We start from the raw sequence: 6,484 nt of genomic DNA on the forward strand, positions 1-6,484 counted from the left end.
GTTTCCACAGCAGAGACGAGATGGGTGCGACCCAAGATGACTTTTTCCCAAGAGGTCGTTCCGCATCCCACAAGTGGCCGGAGTCGTGGATGGAACTTTGATTCCAATTCTCACGCCCCACGTTGATGGCCACGTCTACATCTGTCGGAAGGGATATGCCGCTGTCAACTGCCAGGTGGTGTGCGACCATCAGGGCATCATCCTGGATGTCGTAGCGAGATGGCCTGGAAGCACTCACGACTCCTTCGTGTTCCGCGAGTCCTCCATCGGACGGCTGGCTGCAGCCTCCAGGGGAGAGTGGCGGCTCCTCAGAGACAGTGGCTATCCGCTTAGGCCTCACCTGTTCACCCCAGTGGCTAACCCGGGAGACGTCCACGAGGAACAGTACAACGAAGCCCACCATCTGGCCCGGTGCATTGTCGAGCGCACGATCGGCAGGTGGAAGTTGCGCTTCCGATGCCTCCACAAATCCGGCGGAGGGCTCCAGTTTGCGCCAGCCAAGTCGCGTGCTGTGATCTGCATGACAGCAATGTTCCACAACATTGCAGCCAAGGCTGGGGTGGCGTTGGGTGAACCGGACGAGGACGAGGACGATCCGTTCTTTGGAATTTGGTTTGGAATCACGCCGAAGAGTGATCGCGGCTTTTTTTTAACCCCCCCGTTTTATTTTGGCCATTTTAACATCTTTATTAATAAATTAATTAATAATCTTTATTAATCACCAAACTAAGAACATAAAGGCGCAATGCGTTTTAATAAAACGCATCCAATACACGGAATGTCCGATGGTGACGCCACTGAGGCTATAGCTAACGATGCTCTTAGCGTCCTACGAGTACCTACGAGTACCCCTGGAGTACTCGTTAGTTAGAGTGTTTTCACGACGTTCGTTACCAACGATGCTTTCGGGAAACACGGTGAAAACTCTACGATGCCCTTTCGACGCACTTCACGATCCACTTAGGCTAACGACGCTTTCGGGAAACGGGGCCCAGATGAGATCGAAATGTTGCCTTGTCTTGAAGTAAATAAATGTGCTTCTGGGCTTTTAACAGTGGGTCTTCCACTATATCTGATAAAATCGTCGAGCACCTGTGGATTACTTTTTAGGATGTGCGCATAACTCCTCTCTAAGACACCATTACAGAATCTGTGTCAACATTATTTGAGTAAGAGCATAGCATTCAGAGTATGTTCACTTCATCCTGATGGTAATTGGGATTGTACCACTGATTAATTAAGACCCAGTCAGTCAATGATCATGAAGAGTTTAATTATTGTGGTTAATACTAAGAGATAGGCAGCATCGTTTCTGTTAAACCACTCTAAATAAACAAGCAAGTACACAGGGTTTAACCATATAAGTGATGAGTGAGGTGGACAATACTGAATCATACCTCAATTAGTGCTAACCTGGCAATCCCTAGCACAAAACTACTGATAAAAGGTAGTAACAAACACACACACCACCTGCTTTTAATACTCTTAATGCATGTATACAACATTGTTATGTTGTCTTATCCATCTTGTGACATGATATCGTAGGTACGATACAATGTGTTTTTATTCATATCTTACAATCTAGTTGTACAAATTGACATTTCATTTGAAATTAAGATATGAAATAGGAGAAAACCCCAAAAAGCTGCAAGGAGCTGCTTGTCGGCGGGGAAACCTGAGACAGGACAAGACATAGGGTAGACGGGAAACATGGACAAAAAATACATAATTAAAAAATACAGTACACAAACCCAAGGTATCGCCGCAGTATCCAAATGGATAGTGCCACGTCACCTCCCCCCCACCCCTCACCCCCCAAACCACAGTAGGGAAAGTACTAGAATTGCGTTATTTAGATATATTAAAAAGGTGTGATACGTGATCTTTAGACATATTTAGACAGGAATTGTTTTTTAAGCTTTGTCTTAAAGAACTTGAACGATTTAGACATCTTTACATCTTTTTCCAGTATTTCCATAACTGGAATCCCCGGCAACCGACACTAAAGCTTGTGATTTTGAATTTTCGTTTTATCCCCGTGATCAGGAGTTTATTTCTAGTATTGTGTCTATGCAGGGGATTGCAGATAGGAACAAGTTTACATAGACAGGCATTGGACTGGTTTACAACCTGATACACAATACATACGTTTAGGAAAACATTCAGGTCGGCAAGCTTAAGTATGCCTGGGCCTTCAAAGAGAGGACCAGTGTGTTCTCTGAAATGTGCCCAGAAGATGGTGCGAATGACTTTATTTTGAAGTGATTGTAATTTATGAAGATAGCTCGGAAAGGTGTTACACCAAATGATATTACAGTAAAATAAATGAGGTTCGAATAAAGATCTGTACAGGGTGAGGAGTGCTGAAAGTGGAAGGTAATCTCTTAACTTAAAAAATAGACCGGAATACATGGATAATTTCTTGGCGAGTTGCTCAATATGATATTTAAAATTTAAGTATTCATCAATGTGGACCCCCAGGAATTTTGTATTTTTTACTCTTTATTTCATGTCCGTCAATGTTAAGGCACATGTTCTCTATATGTTGTCTATTTTTATTAGATCGGAATACAATATAATTCGTTTTTTTTGTATTCAGAGAAAGTTTGTTGCATTTAACCCATATATTCACTTTCTCAATTTCTTTATTGGCAATTAATTGCAGCACAAGCGGATCTTTGTGTGATAAGAGCAAGTTTGTATCATCCGCAAAAAGTACTTTCTTGAAGATATTAGATGAGTTGACAAAATCATTCATATAGATAATACAGAGTAGTGGCCCCAAAATTGACCCCTGGGGTACCCCATGGTTTATGATTTCTTTACTAGATTCTTTGCCATTTATACATACATATTGTCTTCTCTCATAAAGATAGTTTCTAAACCAATCCAATATAACACCTCTGATACCATAAAAATAAAGTTTATGAAACAGAATCTCATGATCAATTGTGTCAAAGGCCTTTGACAAGTCCAAGAAGATGCCAACAGAGAGATCTCCTTTTTCAATAGCATCATATATATTTTCAGTTAAATCAAGAACCGCCATACATGTAGTTCTTTTTTTCCTGAAGCCATATTGAGAAGAGTCAAGAATATTCAATTTGTTTAGCAACTTAATTAGTCTGGTGTATACAATTTTTTCAAATATTTTAGAAAGGGAAGATAAGATTGAAATGGGTCTGTAATTATTTAAATCATTTTTGTCGCCAGACTTGTAAACCGGGACATTTTTTGCTATCTTGGCCATTTTTGGGACAGACCCCAGTGATAATGAAAGATTAATACAGTGGGCCAAAGGATCTGCAATTTCGTTAACAATGGCTTTTAGGATAGTACTGCAGATATTGTCGGTTCCTGATGACTGAGATCTTGTTATGCTCCTGATAGTTTCAGATACTTCAATATCATTTGTTGGCATTAAGTAAAAGGAATTAGGTTGACCATCTTTTAAAAACTGGCTAAACGAGGCATTCAAAGGTTGAACTATGTTCTGGGCGAGGTTATTCCCAATAGAAGCAAAATGAGAGTTTAAGACATCAGCAAGGTCAGCATCACCTGCCGCCACGTTTCTCTCACCGTTCGAGACATCAGGTAACACAGTAATCTTTGGGCCCTTCCCGAGAACGTTGTTTAGCACCTGCCAGGTTTTTTTGGCATCGCCCTGTGATTTAGCCAGGAGATCCGTGAAATGGTATCGTCTGGCCTTTCTAATCATTTGTGTGAGTTTGTTCCTAAATTGTGCACATTTTATTTTATTTTCATCCGATGGATTTTTAATGTAACGTTTATATAAATTATTTTTATGAGAAATAGATTTTTTGATGTCCCTCGTGATCCAGGCGTTTTTATTTGTGGTGCCATTCACAACAACTTTCTCGGGGATGGTGCTCTGCATAGAGTCCGTTATTTCATTTACCAATAAGTTATAAGCGGTGTCAGGGTCACGGCAGCTGTAAATATGATCCAATGTTTTGTTTAACATGTTTTCACGTAAGTTTGTCAGTGTTTTTAAATTTAGAACCTTGGCTTTTTCTTTATGTAGAATTTTTTTTAATTTATTCGAGAGATGCATGAATAGAACAATAGGTAGATGGTCAGAAATCTCCGAAAGTATTACACCAGAGTCAATGCTCGCGTTTTCAATGTTTGTGATGAAGTTGTCAATGATGGTTCTGCTTCGATTCGTTACTCTTGTGAAAATATTAATAGTGGGAAAAAAGGAGAAAGAATGAAGTGTATTTATAAAATAATTTTTTATTGCATCATCTTTGGAGATATCAATATTAAAGTCACCGAGTATGATACAATCTCGATTTTTATTATTTATGTGATATAGTGTTTCTTCTAGTTTTAGCCTAAATATGTCCGGGTTGAAACCGGGCGGTCTGTAAATGATATCAACAATACGTTTTTTAGCGTTTATAGTGTTCATCTCAATAAAGAGCGAGTCAGAATAGCCATCATTCACAGTTAAGTTTTCACAAACATTTACGCAGTATTTGGATTTTACATACAAACATACGCCGCCTCCAACAGAATAAGTTATATTTTTGACCATTAGGTTATATCCACCTATATTTAAGCTATCAAGGTGAGAGTTTTCGTTAAGCCAGGTCTCACTGCAACCCACAATGTCAAAACTATGGTTAGTAGATACTATACAAACTAATGGAATCTTAAGGAACAACAATTCAATTCAAGTTTATTTGTATAGCCCTTAATCGCCGTTACAAAGGGCTTAACAGGTATAATATGTATGACACCCCCCTTTACCCAAGCCCCCACAAGGGCAAGAAAAAACTCCATGAAATTAGCAAGGAAGAAATCTTGAGAAGAAACGCATAGTAGGGGATCCCTTCTTCCAGGGATGGTCAGGAGTGGGTGCCATAATTGACATACAGGTAAATACATGCACATCATATTAAATTGGTCACCAAAGTGCTAAAAAACAAACAAACAAACAAAACAAATATAAAACAATTAAACATAAAATGGTGATGTGGTGCTGGCCGGTTAACCATGAGGAGAGTCCAGGCATCCAATCCAGTCACCGCAACACGCTAGAACAGACAGAATAGTGAATTAGAACGGAAAAGTACATAGTGGGAATGTATGTATAGTGTATTAACAATAGCACAAACAAGCCCAAAATGTGCATGAACACTGATAACGCACCTTTAAAAAATTAAGGAAAGTGATCTCACAAGACCATCATGGACAGTCAAAGTTCTAGCAGCAGTGGTTTTTGTAGTTCGGATTGGTCTTGGAAGTTTGGGATACAGGTGTAGATGGATGAGCTCGAGCAAGCTCCAACAGGTGGCTGTGTAGACAGAAGAAAGCATGTTAATTTGTTAACAGTGTTAAGCCATTTACAGCATATGCCATTCAAATTAATAATATTAAATTAATAGTCTTTGTGGTTAATCCAATAAGATCTCTGATTATTGCTTATGACATTCAAGCACCACTGGTGGAAAAGCTAGATGAGTGTTAACAGGCTCTCTGACTGTTACAGGTTCCTGAGTAGCCTGCATCGGTCAAGAAAAACATTTCCATTCATTGACGCAGTATAGAAATGGACATTATCCCAAATATAATGGCATAACATCAAAACTGTAAAAGAAGAAGGAATATCTTTGATGTTTATATCATCTGAGAAGAGTTCACAAGAGCAATTCTTACAATCTGTTCCTGAAGGTCTGCACCACAGGTGAAAATAGATGAGTTTGATCAGGCCTCAACGATGAAAAAGGTAGATGAGCAGCAACACGCTTTGTTTCAGGTATTTCTCCATCAGCAGGCTGTGTAGGTAAAACAAAGCAGGACCATACATTAACAGTGTTATGCAGTTTATATACCATTCATTCATAAGAGTACTTTTTCATCCAGAACCCATTCTGGATGCTCATGTAATCTCATCTCACAAGAGTGTTTCTGACAGTCAGACTTCTTACATTTAGAGTGTTTGTAGTTTACACAGGTCTTGCAAAAAAAGTGTCAACATGCTCTGGTCAACAGGCTGCACAGGCAGGACAAATGCCACCGTCATATTTAAAGTGCAAAGAAGGAAAAGAAGATAGATACTCACATATTGGTACTGCTTTTCATGACAAAAGATGCTTTAACAGTAATGCATTCAATGACTGAGTGTGTTTGACAGCCTTCTCTTGTCTTACAGAGTTACCCTGCATGGTCAGACCCTCCTTTTGTGCTTCTTCATTTTACTTGCAAACAAATACATCTCATATACCAGCAAGTACAGTCTATCCCAATACAAAGCAGAAATGAAATGAACAGAAGCGACTGTATGACTGTTCAGAAAATAATAAATAATCCCAAATGCAAAACAAAGATAATATATCACATAGGTGAAAAAACAAAACAATAAAACCATCCTGCCCTAATCTAATACTATTAATGCCTATCATTACTTTTACACAAAATAAATGATCTGTACTACTCGTAGTAAAGTAACCCCAAT

At 39.1% G+C, this 6,484-nt stretch overlaps 1 long non-coding RNA gene across 1 annotated transcript; it reads right to left on the bottom strand.

Moving 5' to 3' along the window:
* Positions 1 to 4,989: 4,989 nt before the first annotated feature.
* LOC132449033 (uncharacterized) lies at positions 4,990 to 6,142 on the bottom strand. Its single transcript, XR_009523494.1, has 3 exons — positions 5,686 to 6,142; positions 5,179 to 5,323; positions 4,990 to 5,063 (listed from the first exon to the last, which is right to left on the bottom strand). It is a non-coding gene; the product is annotated as an uncharacterized LOC132449033 (long non-coding RNA).
* Positions 6,143 to 6,484: the final 342 nt, after the last annotated feature.

Source organism: Gadus macrocephalus, chromosome 20, assembly GCF_031168955.1.
Source record: "Gadus macrocephalus chromosome 20, ASM3116895v1".
Classification (NCBI taxonomy): Eukaryota; Metazoa; Chordata; class Actinopteri; order Gadiformes; family Gadidae; genus Gadus; species Gadus macrocephalus.